Source organism: Palaemon carinicauda, chromosome 3, assembly GCF_036898095.1.
Source record: "Palaemon carinicauda isolate YSFRI2023 chromosome 3, ASM3689809v2, whole genome shotgun sequence".
In the NCBI taxonomy this organism is placed as follows: domain Eukaryota; kingdom Metazoa; phylum Arthropoda; class Malacostraca; order Decapoda; family Palaemonidae; genus Palaemon; species Palaemon carinicauda.
The window spans coordinates 130,142,525-130,158,498 of record NC_090727.1 but is presented as its reverse complement, the minus strand read 5'-3'; the positions used below and the strand labels follow the sequence as shown (position 1 = coordinate 130,158,498).

Here is a 15,974-nt window from a genome sequence, read left to right as displayed (position 1 = left end):
ACAACTTTGGATAATCAGTTGTTCTAATACTGTTGTTTCTTCCCCTTCCAAGCAAGGTGATCAGAAGTAGGTGGTAACAACTAGGCATTCTTTGATTCCATGTGTTACACGCCCTACAGACCTGCTAAGTCCTTAGGCTAATAAGTCTGTGCCACTATTCCTACGCATGTTAACGTAATGATATTCCTCCGCGTCCTGGCTATATCATATTACAGGGTAATGCTCGTTTTGATCATACTGTCATTGGGCTAGTTCCTAAACTAATGAAATCCCCTCGTGGTTGTGTTCTTAAGTCGACCTCGTCCTGCTATCAGGTAGCTTCCACCCCTCCAACCTTGGCTACCTCTATCTAACTCAACAACCATTTGCCATATGAATGACAAACTTAAAGTTCCTGCTTCATCAGACAGTCTCCCTATGCAGAAACTGCATCCTTAAGACACTTGCAGTCTTGGCACAATGCATTAAACAGTTGTCTCTTAGGGAAACTGTTTTGAGAAATTCCAACCTGATAGACTACCCCTTCTTTTTCCTCCAGATGTAGCAACTGTTATTGAGAAAGCTGAGAAAACAAGTCGCACTCCTTATGAGGAGAGCTGAGGTACCAAGGATGTTCACCCCTCAACAGGCCCAAGGGAACAAGCCTTTTGAACAGACTTCTTGGCAAAGGCACCTTCTACCTCCTACGGAATAACAGCCCGGGAGACGAGATCCTCATTGCACTCTTTGCCGTAAAGAAAACACTGGAGGGCAAATCCCCAGCTTGCCACCAGTAAGGGGAGGCATTCAAAGCCATTGGCATAGTGGTAGTTCCTTGCGGCCGATCCCTGGACCGTATGAGTTTTGTATTCAGAGTATAGTGTCCCATTCTTAGACTGCCCACCCCGTCTGACTCGGACTTGGACACAATGACCATTTTGTGAGGATATTGTTGAGTATAGTAGGCCAAAGGAGCTGTCGAGGAAGTCTTGGACAACTCCTTAGGCTTCCTCGGCAATCTCTTTATTAGTAGAGAAGCTGATAGGAGGTTGGAGACTAGTCATAGACTTATCACATTTGTACCCATTTGTCTTGCCTTATAAATGAGGGTCGAAATGGCGACCTCAGGTCATTATGAAGAAAGACTTCCTGTTGACCAAAGTCCTGAAAAACACTTATTTTGAGGTCCCCATCCATCCACGGTCAAGAAAGCACCTTTTTCCCTCGGACAGGATTTTTTTCCAGTGGCTCTGCTATGAGCTTTCCTTCTCTTTACCATGATCTTTACCCTCCTCTCAGCCTGGATTCATGCCATGGGCATCAGGCACACTCGTGACCTATATCTAGGTATGGAAATTGACTGCCCAGGCCAAAGCATATTAATTTACCAACAGGATACTAATATTCAGGAAAGTGGCAGAAACATTTTTGGAAGGGGAACTGCTCCCTGCTCGTTCTTTGCAGATGCTTGTGGGTCACCAAGCTTTGTTAGAGGATGCATCTTCGCTCGGTGCAGTGGGCTCTGTAGAGCTGTTGGTTTTGAGCATCTTGCCCTCCTGCAACCCTGCTGTCTGTGTCCCAGAAAGTAGTGAGAGATCTCCAATGGAGGTTGAGACAGGAGAACCTATTGGCAGGAACACACGTCAGGTCTCTTGCAGAATTTCTTCTATTCAGGTCTGTGGTTTCAGAAGAAGGCCTTTCACAAACTACCTGGAAATTGGCGTATCTAGCGTTAAGCCACTTTTTTAGTGAGACTAAGGTCACTCTGTGGTGCTCATGAGATGCAGTCTCTCTCCTGCTATGCCAACTAGTGGTAGAAATTCATCGTTGAGCACAGAACAACACAGTGTTGTTCTGGCTGAGGTTCATTCCTGGGAAGAGGGAAAGTCATTGCGGACCATCAGAGTCGACCAGGGTCAACAGGTGGTTTTGAATGGTCTTTGCTTCCTCTAGTTGTGAAGTCTAAACTTTATGGGGTACCTTGTCACTAGATGTGTTCGTCATTCACCTGAACCCCAAACTCCCAATGTATTGCTCTCCAGTTCAGCAGCAGCAGTGGAAGGTGGCTTCCAACACCCATGGAATGGACTAGACTTTAACGCCTTTGTTGTTGTCCAATTTGTCTGGTCCTGAACAGAATTTGAGCATTCCAAGAGGTCAGAGTAATGTTAGTAGCGCCAAAATGTCCAAAGGCATTCCAGACCTGCTGGACCTTCTCACAGAAAATCCGAGAGAACTAAGAGAATGGCCAAACCTGCTGCACCCACTGCAAGTATGAATGTTTCATGAGGCAGTTCACTGCTGATCTCTTCACAGTTGGGAATTATCCTACATCTGTGATAAAGGCTTTTCCAGACCAAATTCGTAACAAATTTCCAGATACAGTACCTCCGTTAGTCATCCACAGCAGTGTACCAAGCCAAGTGGGCAACATTCTATGGTTGGTGTTGCAGGGAATTGCTGACTTTTAAGTGTGCCTGAGAAGTGAGAAATCGGTTTGTCACTGCGGTGAAGGGCTGCCGCTTGGCCTTGAGCCAGGTTTTCAAACTATGATGGCTTGATCAATTCTCGTCATGGGAACTTGACGCTCTCGGTAGAAGTTTTGAACAACTTGCCCGCCTCACAAACTCAAGCCTCCTCCTTGGAATTTGTCGAAAGTTCTTGGGTCCTTGAAGATGGCTCCCTATGAGCCCATGCATAAAGCTCTGGACAAAGATCTCACCCCTGAAGACTTTGCCCTTCCCTTAGCATCGGCTAAGAGAGTTAACGAATTACATGGTCTGGCATACTTTGTGTCGCATTCTAAAGGGTGGATAGAACTATTTTTACTTGACAAAATCCGGCTATTACTGATAGATTTGGCTCTTTAAGGTATAGTATCCAAAAGCGGCAACTTGATTATTCGGATAATCTGTTACATTGTCTTCTAAGAGCAGTCAGAAAATGTATAGTGAACAGCCCCTTTTAACCTAAAATTACAAAATTATTTTTGACCAAGCTACTCAAAAAAAAAAAAAAAAAATAAATCTTAATTACCATTTCATTTTGGTTGTGTGAAGCTATTATGAGTGTATAAATCTTCGGGCAGGATCACAAGCCCCTTCCACCTAGAGCACATAATGTATGTGGTCTTGCTGCAATCCTAGTGTTCTGCAAGAACCACTCAGTAGCCCAAGTTCTTAATGCAGAATACCTTCACAGGTCACTACTTGAACGATAGTATTCACAGAACCTTTGACACTTTTTTCATTAGGTCCTGTTATCGCGGCTCAACAAATAATTTAGCTTATGCTCTTAAGGAACACCTAACCCTTTATCGTGGCCTCAAGTACTCTGCTTAAGGGTATGCAATGTGGATAAAGTCTGAACGTACTTGAAAGATGGGTCCTGGAGCATTTGATGAATATCACGCTAATGTAGGTGAGAATAAAAGGTTCTGCATTATGAATGTGTATATCTTCTATGTTGATATTTTGATGCCTAATTTTCATATACTGTAGCTTCATCTCTATCTTGGTATGAACCTAGAGGGCATTGACATCACAACCTCGCTTCGTCTTGAGCTGGTTGGACTATTGTCACAGACTTTACTTCCTGGTTTTTACTATTGTGATTATCTTACGAGTAAATCCCTCTTAACGGAGACTTCCTCCCGCCTAAGGAAGAATCCCTGTTAACCCTTTTACCCCCAGGCTATTTGGAAATTTCCAACCTTTAACCCCCAGGGTTTTTTTTTTTTTTTCCCCAGCACATTTTGCAGTATATTTTTTTTTTTAAATTGCTCTAACAGCCTTAATTTTTGTCATAAAGAGGTCAGGTTGGTCTCATTCTCTTGGAAAATGCCTGAATTTTCTCAAAAAATATCAAAAATATGAAAAAAACAATTTTTATAGCATTTTTTTGCAAGGACGTACCAGTACGTCCATGGGGGTAAAGGGATGGCTTTTGTGAAACGTACCAGTACGTCCTTTGGGGGTAAAAGGGATAAATGACTCAGTTTGTATCTGTATAGGAATAAACTACAAATTTTATTTTTCCTATCTAGGCAGTACAAACCCGATCATTTATGCAAAGGTCCTGTCTCAACCACGTCACAAGTCATTGTCCAGGATAGTGGAGCTTGCATCACAGCAGAATGTAATGCTGCCCAGCAGTGGAGTTGCCAGGTTAACCTATTATGGTTATAACTGGAGCCGTTTTTTTTTCTTTTTGTCTGGTTGTAGAAAATATACATCAGGAATAACCCAATTTAAATAACATAGGTTTGTTTAGCTAGGAAAAATACAATTTTCAATATTAATCTTACCCGATGATCATGTAGCTGTCAACTCCGTTGCCCGACAGAAATCTACGGTCGGGATACGCCAGCGATCGCTATACAGGTGGGGGTGTACTCACCAGCGCCATCTGTGGTCAGGTACTCAAGTACTTCTTGTCAACAAGACCTCAATTTTTCCTCTGTCGTGCCACCGGCAAGACCTACATGGATACGCTGTTGATTTTGGAGTCTTTTGTTCACGATTTGGTGAAGTATTTGCTCTGAAATTTAGCCTTCGCTGTACAGGAAGCTTTAGCCTTAGCTTAGCAAGCTTTTGGTATTAATTTGATTCATTGGTTAACGATCTTTGCTTTACTTTGGAATTCCCCCTTTGACTACTTCTAAAATTCAAGATGTCTGACCATTCCCAAGTTCCTAAATACAGGCGATGTAGTGTTAGGACTTGTAATAGGCGTCTTCCGAAGGCCTCTGTTGATCCTCACACCGTATGTTCCAATTGTAGGGGAAAATCCTGTCAATTGGAAGATCGATGTGGGGAATGTGCTGGGCTTTCGGAATTCGATTTTAATGAATTCCTCAGATATACTCGTAGGTTAGAGAAGGAGAGAGATAGGAGGAGTTCTTCTCGCTCTTTGGATATTTCCTCTCCCCATGCCCCTCAACCTTTTCCTTCCCCTGTGGTGGTGACCCCCGAACCTGCTACGAGTGCTCAGCCTGCAATGGCTGATATGTTGCGTGCCATTCAGGCTCTCGGTGATAAGGTGGAGTCTTTGGTTAGTGACCGCAATCAGCTCTTGGCAGATGTCAGAGAGCTGAAAGCGAAGAGTGCAGTGGGAAGTGTTAGTGCTAGTGCTGTGCATAGTGTCAGTGTCAGTGTTGCGCATGAGGATACATCTGTGCGTGCCAGTCGTCCTCCCAGTCCGGGACCTCTTGCAAGCTCCCAAGCCCAGGGGAGAAGCAATGTCGAAGGACCAAAGGGTTCGGCAGGCCTTGATCGGCGCACAGATGTATCCTCAGTGGTTGCGGACGTATCTGCTAAGGATCGTCCCTTCCACTCCCAGACGAATGAGCCCTTACATTCATCGTCTGTGGAAGAGGTTTCCTGGAGGAAACGGTGGACAAAGGTCTCACGACCGCTCAAACGTAAGGTCCCTTCCGAGCTAGTCCAACGGCCCAGGTGTAGCCACTGGGTCAGTTCGGACTCGCCGCAGTCATCTGATGACTGCACACCTCCCAAGAGAGGTAGAGTGGTCCCTCAACAGGCCTCTGCTCCAACCACAGTAGACCCTAAGTGGTCCATGCTGCAGACTATGCAGTCTCAGCTTGCGGCTTTTATGCAGGAGTATCAGGCAGAGAAGGTTAACACCCCTCCTCCTGTGAGAGCTCCTCCTCCGTTGCGCAGTCCTCACTGCCAGACGCATGTTCGTGCTGCACCTTCTGCTTACATGCGTGAGCTGCCGCATCGGGAGTTGCCGGGTTCCAGCACTATGCGGCATTCTCCTCAGCCCATGCAGCATGCTCTGCAGACCTTACAGCATGCTCCGCATTCCATGCAGCATGAGCCGCATTCCATGCAGCATGAGCCTCATACCATGCAGCATGAGCCTCATCCCATGCAGCATGAGCCGCATGCCATGCAGCATGAGCCGCATACCATGCAGCATGAGCCGCATCCCATGCAGCATGAGCCGCATGCCATGCAGCATGAGCCGCATGCCTTACAGCATGCTCTGCATACCACACCGCATGCTCCTCAGCCCACCGCAGACCCTCCCTCACACCGGCCCTCTGCTTTTGTTGTTGCCAGCTCACAGTCTGTCCAGCAGAGGCATGATGATGGATCCGCAGGTACGCATGCACCCGTTCTGCAGGATTCAGCCGTTCAGCTTGCTGCTCTGCCTTTGCCTCTTACAACTCGACTGTCGGGTGAGGAGGTTTCTGAGGATGAAGCTGCTCATCTAGATGATCCTCATTCTGATGTTGAAGGACACAAGTCTTCGCCACCCTCCTTAGACTTCCGCAAAGTCCTTGCTTTGTTCAGAGAGTTGTACCCTGAACACTTTGTGTCTGCAACCCCTCGTTCTCCTCCCTCCGAGTTTGCTCTGGGCATGCAGTCTACTGCGCCTGCCTTCACCAAGCTTGTTCTCGCCAGATCATCAAGGAGAGCTTTGAGGGTTATGGGGGATTGGTTGCAGTCCAAGAAGCAACTGGGAAGGACCTCTTTTGTGTTTCCTCCTCCCAAGCTGGCTTCTAAGTCGGGCGTCTGGTATGCCACGGGAGAGGAACCTGGCTTGGGGGTTCCTGCCTCTGCCCAGGCCGACTTCTCAAGTCTGGTTGACTCTCCCCGCAGGTTGGCTATGAGACGTTCGAAGATCTGCTGGTCCTCTTCAGATCTTGATCACATGTTAAAGGGAGTCTTTCGTGCCTTCGAGATATTCAACTTCCTCGATTGGTGTCTGGGAGCCTTAAGCAGAAAGACTGCCCCTTCTGACAAGGACTCAGCCATGCTGATCATGTCCAGCATGGACAAGGCAATACGGGATGGGTCTGGCGAGCTTGCGGCTTCTTATGTATCAGGGGTCCTCAAGAAAAGAGAACATCTGTGCTCCTTCTTATCTGCTGGTATCACCCCTTGCCAGAGGTCAGAGTTGCTGTTTGCTCCTCTTTCCAAGTGTCTGTTTCCGGAGGAGTTAATTAAGGGGATGGCTGCCTCTTCTCCAGAAGGATACGCATGACCTCATGGCTTCTTCTGCACGTAAGGCTAAGACCTTACCTTCCGTGACTAAACCTTACCGCCCCCTAGCAGTTGATACACCTGCTTCCAGGTTCATCCCGCCCTTTCGTGGCAGAACCTCCAGCAGAGGAGGTACCCGTGCAGACAGTCACCGTGGCAAGTCCAAGAAGGGTTCCAAGTCCACAAGAGGCAAGTTTTGACTGCCTTCCTCTCCAGACAGCTGTAGGAGCCAGACTCAAGACCTTCTGGCAAGCTTGGGAGAGCAGAGGTGCAGACACTCAGTCTGTGAAGTGGCTGAGGGAGGGATACAGAATTCCGTTCTGCCGCAATCCCCCTCTAGCTACATCTCCCATCAACCTCTCTCCCAACTACAAGGAGAAGGACAAGAGGCTAGCGTTGCAACAAGAGGTGTCGCTCTTGCTACAAAAGGAGGCAGTGGTCATAGTCCGGGACCATCAATCCCCGGGCTTTTACAACCGTCTCTTCCTGGTAGCCAAGAAGACAGGAGGTTGGAGACCGGTGCTGGACGTCAGTGCGCTCAATGCTTATGTCACCAAGCAGACGTTCACGATGGAGACGACGAAGTCGGTCCTAGCAGCGGTCAGGCAGGAGGACTGGATGGTCTCGTTAGACCTGAAAGACGCATACTTTCACGTCTCCATCCATCCAGACTCCCAACCTTTCCTGAGATTCGTCTATGGAAAGGTTGTGTACCAGTTCCAAGCCCTGTGCTTTGGCCTAAGCACGGCACCTCTTGTGTTTACGCGACTGATGAGGAATATTGCGAAATTCCTTCACTTGGCAGACATCAGAGCCTCCCTCTATTTAGACGACTGGCTTTTAAGAGCTCCCACAAGTCGTCGCTGTCTGGAGAATCTCAGATGGACTATGGATCTGACCAAGGAACTGGGCCTCCTGGTCAATTTAGAGAAGTCCCAGCTCGTCCCATCCCAGACCATTGTTTACCTGGGTATGGAGATTCAGAGTCGAGCTTTTCGGGCTTTTCCGTCAGCCCCAAGGATCAACCAAGCCCTAGAGTGCATCCTGAGCATGCTGAGAAGGAACCGATGCTCAGTAAGGCAGTGGATGAGTCTAACAGGGACACTTTCATCGCTGGCCCTGTTCATCGAGTTAGGGAGACTCCACCTCCGCCCCCTTCAGTATCATCTGGCTGCTCACTGGATCAAGGACATGACGCTAGAGACGGTCTCAATTCCTGTTTCCGAAGAGATGAGGTCTACTCTAACGTGGTGGAAGAACAGCATTCTTCTCAAGGAAGGTCTTTCGTTAGCTGTTCAGACCCCCGACCACCGTCTCTTCTCGGACGCATCAGACTCGGGCTGGGGTGCGACATTGGACGGACAGGAATGCTCGGGAACATGGAATCAGGAGCAAAGGACACTTCACATCAATTGCAAGGAGTTGTTGGCGGTTCATCTGGCCTTAATGAACTTCAAGTCCCTCCAGCTAAACAAGGTGGTGGAGGTGAACTCCGACAACACCACAGCCTTGGCTTACATCTCCAAGCAGGGGGGGACTCATTCGAGGAAGTTGTTCGAGATCGCAAGGGACCTCCTCATTTGGTCAAAAGATCGAAGGCTCACGCTGGTAACGAGGTTCATTCAGGGCGATATGAATGTCATGGCAGATCGCCTCAGCCGGAAGGGTCAGGTCATCCCCACAGAGTGGACCCTTCACAAGAATGTTTGCAGCAGACTTTGGTCCCTGTGGGGTCAGCCAACCATAGATCTGTTCGCTACCTCGATGACCAAGAGGCTCCCATTGTATTGTTCTCCGATTCCAGACCTGGCAGCAGTTCACGTGGATGCCTTTCTGCTGGATTGGTCCCATCTCGACCTGTATGCATTCCCGCCGTTCAAGATGTCAACAGGGTACTTCAGAAATTCGCCTCTCACAAAGGGACACGGCTGACGTTGGTTGCTCCCCTCTGGCCCGCGAGAGAATGGTTCACAGAGGTACTGCAATGGCTGGTCGACGTTCCCAGGACTCTCCCTCTAAGAGTGGACCTTCTGCGTCAACCTCACGTAAAGAAGGTACACCCAAGCCTCCACGCTCTTCGTCTGACTGCCTTCAGACTATCGAAAGACTCTCAAGAGCTAGAGGCTTTTTGAAGGAGGCAGCCAGAGCGATTGCTAGAGCTAGGAGGACATCCACTCTCAGAGTCTATCAATCTAAATGGGAAGTCTTCCGAAGCTGGTGCAAGGCCAATGCAGTTTCCTCAACCAGTACCACTGTAACCCAGATTGCTGACTTCCTGTTACATCTAAGGAACGTTAGATCCCTATCAGCTCCTACGATCAAGGGTTACAGAAGTATGTTGGCAGCGGTTTTCCGCCACAGAGGCTTGGATCTTTCCTCCAACAAAGATCTGCAGGACATCCTTAGGTCTTTTGAGACCTCTAAGGAACGTCGGTTGTCCACTCCAGGCTGGAATCTAGACGTGGTCCTAAGGTTCCTGATGTCATCTAGATTTGAACCGCTCCAATCAGCCTCTTTCAAGGACCTCACATTAAAAACTCTTTTCCTCGTATGCCTAGCAACAGCTAAGAGAGTAAGTGAGATCCACGCCTTCAGCAGGAACATAGGTTTCACATCGGAAACGGCTACATGTTCCTTGCAGCTCGGTTTTTTGGCTAAAAACGAGCTTCCTTCATGTCCTTGGCCTAAATCGTTCGAGATCCCTAGCCTATCCAACTTGGTGGGTAACGAGCTGGAGAGAGTACTTTGCCCAGTCAGAGCTCTTAGGTACTATCTGAAAAGGTCAAAACCCTTACGAGGACAATCAGAAGCCTTATGGTGTGCTGTTAAGAAGCCTTCGCTACCAATGTCTAAGAACGCAGTTTCTTACTACATCAGGCTTCTGATTAGAGAAGCTCATTCTCATATGAAGGAAGAAGACCTTGCTTTACTGAAGGTAAGGACACATGAAGTGAGAGGTGTGGCTACTTCAGTGGCCTTCAAACAGAACCGTTCTCTGCAGAGTGTTATGGATGCAACCTATTGGAGAAGCAAGTCAGTGTTCGCATCATTCTATCTCAAAGATGTCCAGTCTCTTTACGAGAACTGCTACACCCTGGGACCATTCGTAGCAACGAATGCAGTAGTAGGCGGGGGCTCAGCCACTACATTCCCATAATCCCATAACCTTTTTAACCTTTCTCTTGATTGCTTTTATTGTTGTTTTTGGGTTGTACGGTCGGCTAAGAAGCCTTCCGCATCCTGGTTGATTTGGCGGGTGGTCAATTCTTTCTTGAGAAGCGCCTAGGTTAGAGGTTGTGATGAGGTCCTTTAGTATGGGTTGCAGCCCTTTATACTTCAGCACCTAAGAGTCGTTCAGCATCCTAAGAGGACCGCTACGCTCAGTAAGGAAGACGTACTTATTAAAGGCAGAGTAATGGTTCAAGTCGACTTCCTTACTAGGTACTTATTTATTTTATATTGTTATTTTGAATAACTAATAAAAATGAAATACGGGATACTTAGCTTCTTTGTTAACATGTATACTGGTCTCCACCCACCACCCTGGGTGTGAATCAGCTACATGATCATCGGGTAAGATTAATATTGAAAAATGTTATTTTCATTAGTAAAATAAATTTTTGAATATACTTACCCGATGATCATGATTTAAAGGACCCGCCCTTCCTCCCCATAGAGAACCAGTGGACCGAGGAGAAAATTGAGGTCTTGTTGACAAGAAGTACTGGAGTACCTGACCACAGATGGCGCTGGTGAGTACACCCCCACCTGTATAGCGATCGCTGGCGTATCCCGACCGTAGATTTCTGTCGGGCAACGGAGTTGACAGCTACATGATCATCGGGTAAGTATATTCAAAAATTTATTTTACTAATGAAAATAACATATTATTTAAAAATTTGTAGTTTTTGCTCCAACCTATTATTTTCCCAGCAGTTGATCCCATGGATAATTTACTTTCATTGATAGGTTTTGATATTGGATTGTATTTGATTGCCTGTTAGATAAGTTACTGCAGATTGGGGTGGTCAAATTTTTTTTGTAAATTAGTTGTGGAGATTACTTCTTGTCAGTGGTAAAGTCCTTTTAAATCGTCATGAAGGTGTAATATACTGTCCATGTTCCCATAGTACCTATGATTAGAATTTTGAAGTTCATTAAACAATGTTTTAATTTATAACATTGAAATATTTTTTGTTCATAAGTTTATTACAAAGGGCCCTAAAGTTATTTCTACTTCTTGATCCCAGTAAGCCATTCACATGAAATTTTATTTTAAATTATATATATCCTAGTGTACTTTGTGTGGCAAGCTTTTGCAATATTGTAGTAAGATTTTTGCAATATATTTTTATCCTCAAGTATTTACTTTTCATCCATTCTGTTTGATGATTTCCTCTTAGTTCCTCTGTTTCTTTAATTTAATTTTCTGATTTTCACTTTAAGAAACAAAAAAATTGTTAAAACCTTTGAAGTCTTGAAACTTGACTGTTTCCCATTTGCCTATTTTAGCTGGTTCTTGGTAATGATAAACAATAGATATTTATCATAAGTAAAATGTGCCAATATTTTTTTCCCAGGTCCGACCCTGAATGATAAAGGAGATCTTATGACAGTACAGACTACAGTGCCGGGGTGTGTGGAGCTACTGACCAACAGTTCAGACTCGGAAGTTTGTGAAACGGTTAAAGGTACAGTACAGCTTTATTCTCAGTTGGACTCTAAGCGAGTTTCAGTTAACCAGGGTTCATCAGTTATGATAAAGAAAGGCCTCTGATTATAGACTTGGGTAAGTAAATACTTGGGAAATGCAAGTAAAAAAAGTTATATATAGACGTTTAGAAAAAGAATTATTATGTGAGATTTTACATGTACCTGTTAGAAAATTCATATAAATAGCTGTACCAAATTACTTCTATGAACTTAACATAATGTTCACATTACTTTTCTGTCGAAGCTTCTAAACATTTACTGTACCCTAAAATTTAAAAGAAAACATTTTCATTTCCTTTCCTTCCAAGTCTCATGCGTTGAGTAAAGCAATGAGAAGTCGAGTAAAGGTATGGGCAATGGGCCGTCACCTGGGGACGGCACCCCACTTTTCAAGTGGGCGAGGGCCACATGATAATACACATATGCAAGAAATGTTACTTTTCTATATACGCTTTCTATTTTTTTCGCAGTCCCGATTTTTTTTATTTCATTATTTCTTTCTTAATAAATGTTTAAGTGACATTACTTTATCATTTGACATGTAGAAAAACATGAAAATTCTTTGATTTTTTTTTTTAACCCTTTTACCCCCAAAGGACGTATTGGTACGTTTCACAAAACTCATCCCTTTACCCCCATGGACGTACCGGTACGTCCTTGCAAAAAAATGCTATACAATTTTTTTTTTTTTTCATATTTTTTATAATTTTTTTGAGAAAATTCAGGCATTTTCAAAGAGAATGAGACCAACCTGACCTCTCTATGACAAAAATTAAGGCTGTTAAAGCAATTTATAAAAAATATACTGGAAAATGTGCTGGGAAAAAAATAACCCCTTGGGGGTTAAGGGTTGGAAATTTCCAAAGAGCCCGGGGGTAAAAGGGTTAAAGTACATTTGGTTATTGAACATCTATATCAATGAGATTTTTGTACATTAACATTCTTTACCAAACATTCAATATAAGGTGGGATTCCAGATGTTGCTACCCTTAAGCTACCTACAAATGTTTATAAGTCTTAATTTAGTTTTTGATTTGTTTCATTTTAGAAAATAACTTCACATAAATAAGGTTTTCTGTAAATAGAGATATAAATTCTTGCTTGTTTTGGTATCTGCAGATACTCTTTTCTTGGCAAAAACTTAAAAAACTCCAGTAGAGATCTCTTTGAATCTAATATGAAGATTGTTATCTTGTAGCTCAAGTAATTCCATTTGCAAATTTTCAGGAACAGATAAAGAGATAATCTTTCAGCGTGTAAATTTGAAATTCAAATGAGAGAGGAATTTTGAAGATGAAGGCTGAGAATTTAATAATTTGAGTTTTTTGTTTAAGAAACCTAAAAAGCTTTGCAGGCCCATGTTTGGTACCCTAGCTCATGGAAATGTCTGGGGTTGCTGATCAAGGTTAAAGTTCCAAACGTAAAAGGAAACTTCCCATTAGTTCAGGGGGAAATCCAGGAAGACTAAACTTGTTGATCATAGCAGGGATGATGAACATAGTTACGCCAGGACTGAATTCTGTTATCTCGCCCCCCATTAACCAAATTAAGTTGGTTTTCATATACAGTAACTTCATCTCTTTCTGAACCTAGAGGGAATAGAGACCACGACCTCGCCTCTTCAAGAGCTGGTTTGACTGAAGTCACCCGCTTGGGTTTGACTTTGGCATGAAGTCTGGTTTTACTATTGTGATTGTCCTATAATGAGTGAATCCCTCTTGAAGGAGACTTGCTCCCACCTAAGGAACACTCCCATTTGAGTGACTCAGAAGTTTGTATCTGCTTAGGAATAAACTGCAAGTTTTACAAATTTGTATTTTTCCTAGCTAGGCTATACAAATTGGAGTTATTTAAGAAAAGGTCCTGTCTCAACTACCCCACAAGTCATTGACCAGGATAAAGTGAACCTTGCATCACAGGAGCATGTAATGCTGCCCAGCAGAGGAGTTGCCAGGTATCCTATTAGTTACAACTGGTCTGTTTTTTTTTTCTTTTTGTCTGGTCTTAGAAAATTGACATTCTAGGAGTAACCCCATTTAAATGACTCAGGTTTTTGATAGCTAAGAAAAATACATTATTTTAAAATTTGTAGTTTTTGCTCCAGCCTATTAAATATTTTTTCCCTAGCAGTTGATCCCATTGATAAGATAGCTATCATCAATAGTTTTGGATATTAGATCCCGTTTAGTAGCCTGCAGATTAGGATGGGCAGATAGCTAATGTAAATGAGTTGTGGAGATTACTTCTTGTCAGTGGTAGTCCTTTTAAATTGTTATAGGGGTGTAATATACAGGTCATGTTCCCCTAGTACCTGTGATTATAATTTTGGTATTCATTAAACAATGTTTTAATTTATAACATCAAAATCATTTTTTTCCATGAAAACTGTTCATATTACAAAGGGCCTTAAAGTTATTTCTACTTCATGATCCTAGTAAGCTATTCCCACAGTTTTATTTTAAATGATATATACCTTTGTGTACTTTGCATGGCAAGCTATTACAACACTAGTAAAGGATTTTTGCGATGTATCTTTAGCCTCGAAGTATTTACTTTCATCTGTTCTGTTTGATGATTTCCACTCTAACTTAATCTTTTTCTGATTTTTACTTTTCAAAAATAAATATTTTTGGACAAAGCCCTCAGTAAGTCTTGAAACTTGACTATCATATTGGTTTGGTAATGATAAATAGTAGATATTTATCTTTAGTAAAATGTCAAATTTGTTCGCCAGGTTTGACCCTGAATGATGAAGATCTCATGACAATATAGACAACAGTGCCAGTGTGTGTGGAGCTACTGAACAACAGTTCAATCTCGCAGAAGATTGTGAAGCCATTGAAGTTACAGCTCTATTCTCGGTTGGACTCTTAAATGCATTCTTAGAAAACCATGGTTCATCAGTTATTATAAATACAGACTTTTGATATTAGACTTTGGTAAGTAAATGCTCAAGAGATTTAATTGTAAAAAGTTGTATATATTTTACATGTACATGGTAGAAATTTAGGTATGTAACTAAACTGTTATTTCTATGAACCCAGCCTAATGTTTACATTGCTTCTCTCTAGAAGCTAGGAATTGACATTCTCCTAAAGATTAAAAAGAAAAAAAATTCCATTTCCTTTCCTTCAACAGGGTTATGCCTTTACTATAGTAATGAGACAGTTTAGGAGGTTATGGCAAGAAGTTAATCTGTGGTGGCAGTGTCTCTTGAAAGAATCTTTTCAGTCTGTGTCACATTCCTCTAACTACTCCCTAATCAATCTAGAGCTTTAAATGTCTTCCTCTGGATCTGTTAGCAAACACTGCGTACATTGTTTAAAGGAGGTGTCTTGGCAACCATGATCCACATGGTCTTTTGTGTATCAGGGACAGTATTTTAATTCAAATAACCATTTTGTGGAGTACAAAGGCCTCTGTTCCTCCCATGGAAAAGTGTCTGGTTACTGATCAAGTGAGGAGTTTCTAACATAAAAGGAAACTTACCCATAGTTAAAGGGGAAATCCAGGAAGACCAAACTTTATTATAGCAGGGTTGATGAGGATATTGTTACTGCCCGGTTGCTTCCCTGTAACCTTACTTCTCAAGTTAGTTTTCATATAGCTTCATCTCTTAGTCTGAACCTAGAGGGATTAGACACTACAACCTCGCCTCTTCACGAGCTGGTTGGACTGTCGTCACCAACTTGTCTTTGACTTTTTTGTATAAAGTCTCATTTTACTAATGTGATTAATCCCATAATGAGTGAATCCCTCTCAACAGAGACTTCCCCCCTCAAAAGAGAACTCCCATTTAAATGACTCATAAATTAGTATGTGCATAGGAATAAACTACAAATTTATAAAGTTTTTTGCCTAGTTATACAACCCCGAGTCATTTAAGCAAAGATCCCGTTTCAAGTGCCCCACAAGTCTTTGACGAGGGTAATGGATCTTTCACCACAGCCCAGCAGTGGAGTTGGCAGGTAACCTATATTACGGTTACAACTGGACCCCATAATTTTATTTTTGTCTGGTCGTAGAAAATTGACATGAGGTGTAAACCCATTAAATGACCGGTGTTGTATAGCTAGGAAAAATAAAATGTTAAATTTTGTAGTATTCTTAGGTTTAACTGAATTTTATAGAATTGCAAATTACAATTAGCAATTTTTTTTTTGGTTCAGGTCATGTGCAATCTATAAGTTCAATTGGAAGTCTGCAAAAAAAAAAAAAAAAAAAAAAAAAAAATTCTTTGGGTAATATTTTTTCTTTGATGGATAAAAT

General features: G+C 43.2%; 1 protein-coding gene across 4 annotated transcripts in view; it reads left to right on the top strand.

Annotated features, from left to right (window-relative positions):
- Positions 1 to 14,644, top strand: part of LOC137638522 (uncharacterized) — a 361,032-nt gene extending 346,388 nt beyond the window's left edge. For all 4 annotated transcript variants that reach the window (XM_068370640.1, XM_068370641.1, XM_068370642.1 and 1 more), the window contains 2 exons: positions 11,573 to 11,683; positions 14,440 to 14,644. The gene's annotated coding sequence lies outside the window, so the exon portion shown is untranslated. The remainder of the gene's footprint in view (positions 1 to 11,572; positions 11,684 to 14,439) is intronic.
- The last annotated feature ends 1,330 nt before the right edge of the window (positions 14,645 to 15,974 follow it).